This window comes from Gossypium hirsutum, chromosome D12, assembly GCF_007990345.1.
Source record: "Gossypium hirsutum isolate 1008001.06 chromosome D12, Gossypium_hirsutum_v2.1, whole genome shotgun sequence".
NCBI classification, from domain to species: Eukaryota; Viridiplantae; Streptophyta; class Magnoliopsida; order Malvales; family Malvaceae; genus Gossypium; species Gossypium hirsutum.
Window position 1 is genome coordinate 47,226,268 of NC_053448.1, and position 11,842 is coordinate 47,238,109.

Genomic DNA, 11,842 nt, shown 5'->3' on the forward strand with positions numbered 1-11,842 from the left:
GCATTGTTATTTTATTCTCAATTCATCAACAATTTATATCCCATCATACATTATATAATTCATGAAATTAACATTTAATCATTAAATTTTAGCCATATGAACTTACAATTAAATTTTGTAACATAACGATGATCATAATTTCATAATAACTATTTGAAATAAAACATTATATCATTTCTAATTCAATGTTTATCGATTATAATCGGGCATTTGACCAATTCATACACAAGTCATTCATATATTTTCACATCCTTAATGTATATAACACGCTTAAATAACATTAACTATATTTTCATGATTTACTTATATATAAATTCAAAGCTCTCTATCCGAGTCAGAGTCACTAAATTATTTATATCTCGATTTACGAAGCTCCAAATTAAGATCCGTTAATTTTCCCAAATCTCATATATCTTTTTACCATAAAATTTTCAGAATTTTTGGCTTAGCCAATAAGTACAATTTATTCTTTAAAGTCTCCCCTGTTTCACTATTTGACAGTTCCGACCTCTCTTCACTAAAAATTAATTATCTCATTGTACAGAGTTCGGATGATGTTCTCGTTTGTTTCTCTTGAAAATATACTCTTTCAGGATTTTAAACATATAAACTATAACTCATAATTATTTTTGTACAATTTTTAATGATTTTACAAAATCAGAAAAGGGGATTCCGAAATTATTCTGACTCTGTCTCACAAAATTTATTATATCTCATGATTTACAATTCCATTGCTTACACCATTTCTTCTTTGAGAAACTAGACTCAATAAGTTTTAATTTCATATTTTACTCATCTTCTAATTCGATTCCCACAATTTTTGGTGATTTTTCAAAGTTAGAACACTGCTGCTGCCCAAAACTATTTTAGTGCAATATATTGATTACCATATTGACCCTAAACTTTTAATACATGACGATTTCATCCCTAGGCTTGGAAAATGAAATTATTTCAATTTAAGCCTTGATCCAAGCCTAATAATTCTCATACATATCAATAACAGCCCATGGATTTCTTAAAATTTCAGAAATTTTCCACAAATTCAATACGTTTCAATTTAATTCCTAAAACATGTTTTCATCAAAAATTCTTTAATAAAACACCTTTAAACATCCATTAACATCTCAATTTCATCACAAAATAACAAAAATCATATGAACTTATAAATGGTATCTTCCAAAACTTTCAGCAAAATCAAAAACTAATAGAATACTAAGTTGGACCTAATTGTAAAAGTCCAAAAATATAAAAATTTCAAGGGAAAAACAAGAATTGAACTTACTTGAAGCTAAAATATTAAATACCAGCTCTCAACCCTCTTCCATGGCTGTTTTCCACCGAAATTTTAAGAAGAAATGGTCTTGAAATCCTTAAAATAAATTTTGGCCACATAAACTTTATTATAATTCTAATTTTGTCCTTAAATACATAAAAATCTTTGATTTTTTTTAACAGTATGCCACCTCAGCCACTTAAATTGGTCCATTTTATATTTTAGTCATTCCTTATTTAATTTTTAGGCTATTTAATCACTTTAGCAAGTTTTGCATCTTTTCAATTTAGTCCTTTTAAATTAATTGACGGTCAAAACGTTAAAATTTTCTGATGAAGCTTTAATACTAACTCAACGGCACTCCTTAAATATTTATAAAAATATTTATGGGTCATCTTATGGATTCGAGGTCTCGATACCTCATTTTAGATCCGATTTACCTATTAAATTCTTTTTAAATCAAAAAATTCACTAATTTAAAAATTCTTCTAAATTCACACTTGACCCATAATTATTAATTTATTAAATTTTCAAGCTTACTTGTCGGATTTAGTGATCCAAAATCATTGTTTTCGATACCACTGAAAATTGGGCTGTTACAACACCCCTAACCCTTATCCGTCGCTAGAAAAGGGTTACGAAGTATTACCGGAATATACAAACCAAGTAAATAGATATTTCATTATATATAGTATTCATGTCAAAAATCAAACATAATGTCCCTTATATGAACCCTCGAGGTCCAAAACATGCATTAGAAACGAGTCTGGACTAAACTGGGTACTCAGAGAATTTTTTGCAAAATCTCAAAATTTTTCCTAGGTGTAAGGGTCACACGCCCGTGTGGTTTATATGGCCAAGGGACACGCTCGTGTCTCAGGCCATGTAACTCTCTAACTTGGGTTACACGGCCAAGCCACACGCCCGTGTACTATGTCATGTGTAAATACCTGGGCATTCTGTTTTGAAATTTTAAAGATGTAGGGGACACACGGTCAGGTCACACGCCTATGTGCTAGGCCGTGTGTCACACATGGCTAAGACACATGCCCGTGTAGATGAAAATAGGCTATTTGATAACACTCTAAGATAACGTATTTTTATGTATTAATTATGTATTTATTCTGAGTATGATCCTGCTAATTTGAGCTATTTATGATCTTTTATCTCATAGGGACTAAATTTGAGGCAAAAGCAAAATTAAGGGCCAAAAGCGTGAATTTAGAGATAAAATGGACTAATGTGCGACACAAGGAAAAGTTAGTGCCAAAAGTGCAAGCATGAATGATACAAGGGTTGAAATGCAAAAAGAAGAGATTTTATTCTATCAAACTCTATTTTAATTATATTAGGATAATTAATATTAAGATAATTATTAAGGATTATTTAATTTTAGGATTTTATTTTATTTATCTTTATTTATCTTCAATTAAATGTATTTATCTTTTGGGAATTTAAGTAGGATTAGACTATCTCCCCTAGCACTATAAATAGGGGGTGAAGTGACTCAAAAGAGATCCATATTTTTCTGTAAACACTCTCTCCCCTAGGCTTTTGTTCTTCTTATATTTCCTTTCAATAAAATCTCTATTTTTATTATATTGATTTTCTTGTCCGCCACAACCATGAGCCACGAAACCCATCTAGCCAAAGGTTGTCGAAAATCCCCAAAAGGGTTCATGAGGCTTAGAATTCGTACTTAGCCTTCTCAACGAGTATTCATCGTTTCTCCGCATTACGAGGCTGACGCTTCCGTCCATGTCCCTTAAGAAGTAAGCTTTTCAACGTATGCAAAGGCGATCGCTTTGTATGTTTTGGGAAGGTTCCACAGTCGGTTCGTTAGCTTACTGCGTTAGAGGTTGGCGAGCCTAAGAGACAAAATGGCGTGGGATTCGCCATTGAGAAGCGTTGATCTAGCATAAGACGATCCCACAGAAGCGATTGTTGGCTAGAGTCAGGTTCCACTAAATCGTAAGTCTAAATCCTTGGAGCTGGTGGTCGTAGGCGTCCTCTTCCACTATAACTGGCTTATTCGGTTTGGGAAGGATCATCTAAAAGTCGAGGATTGAACCCAAGGCGGAACGAGACAACTGGAGGTTGGAATCTCCCATAAGAATTTCCTTTCTCTCAACTCTATTTTTAATTTCTCAAATTTTCGATTCAATATTCTTAATTCTATTTTTATTTTTATTTTTTGTTTCCAGATCCAAACCTTTAATTCTGTTATTTTTTTATTTTATTTTTTTCAGGAACGCAGGTTTTCTTTTGCAAGATTCTGCCTGGCATTTCATGGAACATGATATTGTGCAAGTCCAGTCCCTGAGGATTTGACCTTACTTCCCTTTTACTATTCTTTTTCATTATTTATTAGGGTAGGATATTTTTGGTGCTTTCAACGACCGCATCACTATTTTCCAAGCCATATTTCTCACCCCATTTTGTCATCCTCCTACACCAACACTTTAACACACTCACAAGCTATTATAGGTTATTTAACCCAACTCAAAATCAACTCCTATACATGATATAATACCTCATATAATCAAGTATACACACTTATTTAAATTACCAAATTCACATATATGCATGTCTTATCAAATATGCTAACTTAATTCAATCATCAATATGCCAATATAATTTCTATCAATCAATCATTTCAAACACATACCAAACGTATCCATCACAAGCCATTCCAATAGCTAGTTACACTTAAAGCATTTATATGCCGATATTGGCCAATTAACCAATACATGCCATTATAACCATAATTGATTTACCATATATATACCGAAATGGGCTGATAGATAGTGTGAGTGATCTCTGCCAAGCTTCCAATCCAACGAGCCTCCGAATTACTATAGAACAGGGGAAAATAAAACAGAGTAAGTATGAAATGCTTAGTAAGTTCGTATAACATGGTAATTAACTTACCACTTATTTAAATTCAATATAAACATACAAGGCATATTCAATCAACTTGATCACGAACCCTAACACACATCCTCATCACCCTTATTAATTAGTCATATATTTCATATAAATATCAAGAAACATGTATGGACTCAACAATAATTAGATTTCCATGTACATATACTTTCCACATCATGTATTCATATAACATATACAAATCATATCCTTATATTTCAAGTACATTTTCATAATAATTCGTCTCGAGTTTAGATTATTTCATGTTGAAACTTTGTCTATTAAATCATTTGAAATGTTGGTGTCACACGGGTAATATACTTAAGGTGTACAAATCTATAATCATGGATGAACATATTCATCAAACAAATTCCATGTTCATATATTATCATCTCGTATTTCCATTTATCATGTATCATCATTTTCATGTATTTCATGCAGATGCGTGCATTAATTCATTTCATGTTCATATTTTCTCATGTTAGGATTTTGTCCATTGAATTATTGAAAACATTGATGGATACACAGGTAGTACACTCGAAGTGTACAAATTAGAAATCCGTCAATTCAGATTCAGTAATGCTCTTTAAAGCAAATAATCGGGTAGGGGTGTGCAAAATTCATGTAAAACCAAAAAAATTGGTTAACCGACCGAATTCGGTTAATCGGTCGGTTAACCAAATTTTTTCGTCAGGGGTCGGTTAATTATTTTTTGATTTTTCAATTAACGGTTAATTCAGTTCGAAACCGGTCGATTAACCAAATTTTTTCGGTTTAACCGAAAAATTAATAAATAAAATTATAATATATAAATAGGCCCACTATTCACCTAAACCCAATCCAAACCCAAGTATTCAACCCAACCCAACCCAATCATAAAAATTACAAATAATTCAATAAATAAAAATAAAATTCTAAAACTAAAACTAAATCTAAAGTCTAAAAGTCTAAAAATAATTTAATTATGTAGTGATTCAATTCGATTAATTCGGGTAATTCGGGTAAGTCGGTTAATTCAGTTAATTTTTAACCAAAAATAAAAAAAACATATAGTTTTCGGTTAATTCGGTTAACAGACCGAATTAACCAAAAAAATTTCGGTTCGGTTAATTTTTTTGAAAAAATTTCGGTTCGGTTAATGGTTAGAAATTTTGAAAGGTTGGTGAATTCGGTTAATGTTATTTCGAGTCGGTTAACCGAATGAACACCTCTATAATCGGGAAATCCTCTCTCAAGCCATATAACAGAAAGCTCACAAAGAGTCTATCAGGAAGCTTATCCGGACTATATAATAGGAAGCTTATAAAAGCCATAATCAAAAGTTCACAAAGAACTTTTAATCAGGAAGCTCACGAAGAGCCTTTAATCAGGAGCTCCGGATAGCTATATATCGGGAGGTTGAAGCAAGCCATATCAGGACGCTCACAAAGAGCTGCATTTGTGTCTACAATATATACAAGATCACAACTAATCATATAACAGGATCGCTCACAAAGAGCTGCGGTAGTCAGCAACACACGCAAGATTACTACCGATCAAGATGCTCGCATGAACCGTATAACGGGAAGCTCGAGAGGGCTTATAATGGGATGCTCGTAGGAGCTATGGTGTATCCGCAACACATGCAGGACCACAACCAATTGGGAAATCCTGTATCCATCGAATTTCATTATTCAAACGGGATTTAATATTTATCAGGTTTTGTTAGATATGTAACCAATTTCATATATTTGGCATTTATACAATTTACATACACAACATTTAATTCAAGCATATAAATATACATAATTTAGTTACACGAACTTACCTCGATAAATGTTTGTGTACGTAAAATCTACTAATATGATATTTTCTCTTTTCTTCGTTCTAACTATGAATTTGGTCTATCCAAATCTATATGAATGAATTTAACATTAATTCATGTTCATTTCAATTCAATTCACATATTAGGAAAAATTATCATTTTGCCCTTAAACTTTTAATTAATGACAATTTCGTCCCTAGGCTCAAAAAATGAAATTCATGCAATTTAATCCTTATTCCAAGCCTAGCTGATTTTTACATGTAAAATTTACAGCCCATGTATTTCATAAAATTCGGAATTTTTCCATGAATTTTACATCTTTTCAATTTAGTTTCTAAATAATAATTTCATCAAAATTCCCTTTACAAAAGTTGTTTATCTATCAACAACCTTTCATTTTCTACCATAAAACTTCATAATTCATCTATGTTCATCCATGAAAAAACCCTAGTACCTTGATAACTTTGCAAATTAACCCTCGAGATAGCTAAATTAAGCTATTATGATCTCAGAAATATAAAAATTATTAAAAACGAGCAAGAATACTTACCTAATCAAGCAAAATAAGTTGGCTTGAGCTTAGGTTTCCATGGCTAGGGTTTCCATGCTTTTAATTTGGGAAAGATGATATAAATGATGATATTTTTTTATTTATTTTTATCATTTATCATCTTTTATTATTTCACTTTCCAATTTCATCCTTTTCTTTATTTTATTTTCCATGGATGGATCATCATCCTTAACCACTAAGCATTTTTAATGGTCTATTTGCCATATAAGGACCTCAAATTTTGAATTTCATAGCTATTTAATCCTTTTAGCTATTAGAACTCAACTTTTGCAAATTTGGTCCTTTATCAAATTAAACATGTAATCGGTAAAATTTCTTTATGAAATTTTTATACGACATTACGATCATGCTATAGACCATAAAATAATATAAAAATAATTTTTTCTTCCAAAATCAGATTTGTGGTCCCAAAACCACTGTTCAAGTTTTACCGAAAACGGGCTGTTACACATTATTTGAACTGATGAGGGAAGAGATTGTTGTTATTGTAAAAGAGAGTTAAAATGATTTTTTTAGGTATAGTTTGAGGTCTACAAATGTCATATGCCTAAAATCTAAGTGCATTGGCTATATCACGACATATGAATGTCGAGCAAAGAATCAACACAAAACATCAAGAATTAAGGTGGCTTAACTAAAAATGTGACAGGCCAATTGTAATATTTGTAAGTATTACAACGGAACACTTCAAGTATTCCAAGGATCGAACCCAAAAAATATTGGGTGATAAGGTGATTAACCACGATAATGCAAGCAACTAAGTGTCATATTATGACAAATCATCCAAATGCTAACTACACTAAACTACATCTAAAGGGACTAGATTGCATAATAGTCAAAAGTGCACAAATATCAAATCAATGGGCTAAAGTGGTCGGTTGATATCCATAAACTTCTAATTAGATCAATTTTACCTTCCGATCACCATTTTACCCAATTAGACAATTTAATCTGGTTTATCTCTCGATCTCGCTAAACTAAATTAGAACAATCAAATTGTTTCGCAATAAGTTCTCATATCGGTCTCACTTATCTAAATATTTACCTAGAGACTTTAGTTCTAGGTTTTGAAGTCCATTCGATTTAGTCATTGACCCAAAAACTCATCATGCAACATTTCAATCAACCAACCACCAAAAGATTTAGTAACTATCCATCATCAACATATAAATATCAGTTAAGTTCATGCTTAAATGATTCATCAAAGAAAAAATAAAAAGGCAAGGTTGAAAAAATCTTAATGACTCTTGAGAGAGTCTTTGTTGGAGATGATAGCAACACTAATGGTAATGAAAGCACAATCAAAGTTGAGATTTTTACACTTTTGAAAGTTCTCAAAGATAAAATCTATAGGATACTTTAAAAAGAAATCAAAATAACAAAAGAAAGTTTCGTATCTAATTGAAAGGAAGTGAAAGCTATAGTAAAAATGAAGAATTACCAGCTACTAACTAACTAAGTTAAGAAAAACTGAAAACCTAAAAGATGGTGAAAGGAATAAAAGAGAGAACTAAAAAGATGATCAAAAAGGCTTTTTTATGTTTGGCATCAAGTGTGCCTTTAATACATTCAAGTTTACAACCCTATTATTTGAAAAAAATTCCCTTGGAATGCATGAGTTGACTTGAGTTGGTGTTAGACACAAAATTGCCCTTACAGTTTTTTTCATCTCATTAAGCTTTAGTGACACAACACCTAAGCTTTGGTGTCAAAACATCCTCGGTAGTAAGCACAATCTTGTCTTGAGGGTTCTTGATGTCACGACATAGCTTAGTTGGTGTCGTTACACCCTCAATTGCAACCTTGACTCCTTCACTTCAACCATCAGTAGTGGAGTTGCAACCTCGAAGGCTTGGAATCGAGACATCAGGGTTTGGTGTTGTGACATAGCACACCTGGTGTTAGAATATCTTGACAACCTACTCTAAGTTGGTTTTTCGTTGAATTTTTGCTCCTCTGAGGTGACGGAGGGTTAGTGTCGCGACATACATGTATCAGTGTCGTGACACCCAAAGCAGTTGATATTTTCTTTAGGATTTGGCCATAGTCATTTTGTACACAAGCTCAAATAAACCATTAGATTCCTAATGTCATAGTTTTGCCAATTTGAGTATTAAAAGGATCAAAACGTAAGAAAAACCACCATAAACACTTGATGGGTGTCGAATCCACCAATATAAACCTACGCCTAATTTGCAATTTAAGCAGTATAGGGAGTAGGGTCGATTCCTCAGAGACTGAGTTTACTGCAAATTGTTGCTCTATTGTCCAGATTTATGTCGGGGCAGTTGTCGTGCCCAAGAAGTTCGGGGAGATAAAATTTAAAACCTGAAATAAATAAATAAAATGTGTAAAAAGTAAAAGCTGAAAATAAAATAATAAAAAGCAGTTAAATAAATCTGAAGAAAAATGAATTAAACTAAGCTCAGCTTTAGGCACGGGTTTTTCTCGTCTTTGAACCGATCCTCGAAATTAGATGAACTCCTCTTTTCCAATAAGCTAGTTATAGCTACCAAGGACGCCTCGGACACCAACTCTTTCTTGTGTAAATTAGTTATGGAACGTCCAATAACTAACCCTTACCGATCGAACAACCAACGAAACGTTCATGATTTAGAACTCCGGCAGCTTTGCGTTCTAGAAGAGCCTAGCTCGAACCAATGCCCTCAACCGCGTGGGACATTTAAATCTGATTACTACTTCCCTTGACGGAACCAAACAACAATCCCCACTTGGCACACCAATGTGTTCACAGAAAACCGATTAGACAATCGATCCTTTCGGAATTCCAACTGTACGTCTAACCACTCTAACTCAAACGGTGTCTTTTTTGACTTAATGTTGATTTGACTTTGTGAGTTGACGAAGTCATACTCTTAATCCGAAGAAATAACAAGTACTGGAATTTAGGAGTCAAATTGCTCGGGTTCGTAACTCACGGATCTTGACGAAGTTAACACCGGCCTAAAGCTGAAATGGATACTTAATAAAAAAAAATTGGTAATTAAAAACTTGATTAATGACTTGATTCAAGACTTGATTCATGAATGAACATGGTAGCCCCTATTTATACTAGTGGCTTTGCCAAATTAAGAGCCACTAACCATAGAAAATCAAGGAAATAAAATATTCCATGATATAAAAATCCCTACATAATCTCCCACTAAGTCAACATAAAATTTCAGCTAATTAATCTTGGAAAAATTCTGCTTTGGCCCGCCTTCTTTGCTCCTTTCTTCAATCTAGCCCAATTGTTTCTTTTTTCTTCTATTTAGTCCCAAATTGCACCCCTGCACAAAATTCAATATAAACATGGATACATTAATGGTGCACTCTCATAAATTAACCAATTTAATTACATAAAATATGTAATTTTAGCATTTAATCAACACTAGAAACTAAAAATCAACAAAAAAAACATTGAAAAGACTTGTAAATTACTTGAGAACAAACTCATGAAGTGTTCTAGAGAACCTAATTTAATATATCAAATTACGACAGATCCTGCATGCTCTATTACAATTACAACAATCACTGTCCGTGGCACAAGATTATATTACTTACTTAATTGAAATAAAAAAGTCTCTCTTAAATGCTCTCAACAAAATCCTTTCTTCTGCCTGTCTTTTACTGTTTTAGTTTTTCCATAGGCGCCTACCCGACCATCGGGCCGGTGCCACTCACATCTCTGACTATGGTTGTTGGTCTTTTCTTTTCGCCTTTCTCTTGGGCAAAATAACTCAAGTTGCCACCTCCCCTTTTGTTTTGACTCTTCGTTGACGGGGGAAGATGGTGACTTGTTTTTTCCCCGCCAATGGATCGGTTCTAATATAATTGGCTTATGTTTTGAACATTTTAATAAGACCCCAGCGAAAGGTGGATCATAGTTGATGTTTGTCCTCGAAGGATCACACATGGCAATGTCAATCAAGTTGCACTAGACCCTCGCTGTTCGGTTGTTGACGTCCACTCGAAGGCTTGGAATGAAAGCTCAGTTGGTGAGTTTTCCCTTGACGAGCTTCGTTATGTTGACGACAACCTGGGTTCCTCCTTGTCGACAGACTTGCTAGAACTGGGTACCTCAGCGACTCGTTGTGTGGTGGTGTCTAAGGTTTGTTCCCCTTAGGCTTAGCTTGTTTGGTCTTGTGCTTAGTGTCGTACTTGTTTGGCTTTATGTGCCTTTTAAGTATGTATCCTTTGGTTAATGAATTATTGGAAGCTTTAAAGAAAAACAATCGCGGTTCAGGGTTATAAATTAAAGTAAATTAATGATTTATGTTATAATTTTTTATTAATTATTTAATAAAAGTTATACACAATCAAATTTAAAATTATTTTATTTGTTCAAATTTTCGAGTACATATTATCTTTGAACTTAGATTGAATGATTCCCGTAACAAAAGAATAAGTTAATGCAGTGAGGTTTTGGGGTGGGATAATTCATAAGTTAGGGGAAGCCACATTTCAACTGACTACATCGGACTCTTCACTTCATTTTGTGTAACCTTTTCTTCATGCTTGTTTTTTGTGTGGAAAACAGAGAGAAACGTAGCAGCAGTATTCACAGGGAGGAGCACCACCAAAGTTAGTAATGAAATGCAGGGTTGGGTATATGGAGGTGTGGAAGTTTCCAAGTTTGATGATATGAGGTACACAGTAGCAGCAGCAGACTCAGGGAAGTTCAGATTTTCACTTATCCTCTATTTCTGCTATTTCTCTTCCGTTTTTTACTTTATACTTATTTATATATAATTGAAAAATAGCTTTAAACCTCAACGTGGCTTTCATAGCTCAGTTGGTTAGAGCACCCGTTTAGTAAGCGGGAGGTCTTGAGTTCGACTCTCAATGAAAGCAAGGATGTTTAATTTTTTTTTTTTTTTTGCAATAGAAAATAAAAGAAAAGAACCTCATTTCTGAATTCTATCCTATTGCATACTACTTCCATTCACATATGTTGTTTGGTAATAATTTTTGAAGAATCATGGAAATATAAACTTTGAGTTAATTCAGTTGGTTCATATCATCTCTTAAACATTCAAAACCCATCATTTAATTTGCAATCATTTCCGTTTCTCAAGTTGCTGCCAACCTTCTTTCCACATTTACTCTTCAACAATAGCAGCTACAATTTGAGAAAAACACTGCGAAATAAGCTTAAACCCCATATATTTTTTTAAAAGTAAGTTCTTACGAGATTTTTGTCAACAAAAAAAAAAAAAGAAAGAGGGGGGGGGCTAAACGCAAAAGTCGGCTTTTTCTTTTGTGCATC

General features: G+C 33.1%; 1 non-coding gene across 1 annotated transcript; it reads left to right on the forward strand.

Annotated features, from left to right (window-relative positions):
• The first annotated feature begins 11,353 nt into the window (after nucleotides 1-11,353).
• On the forward strand, nucleotides 11,354-11,427 carry TRNAT-AGU (transfer RNA threonine (anticodon AGU)). Its single transcript has one exon. It is a non-coding gene; the product is annotated as a tRNA-Thr (tRNA).
• Nucleotides 11,428-11,842: the final 415 nt, after the last annotated feature.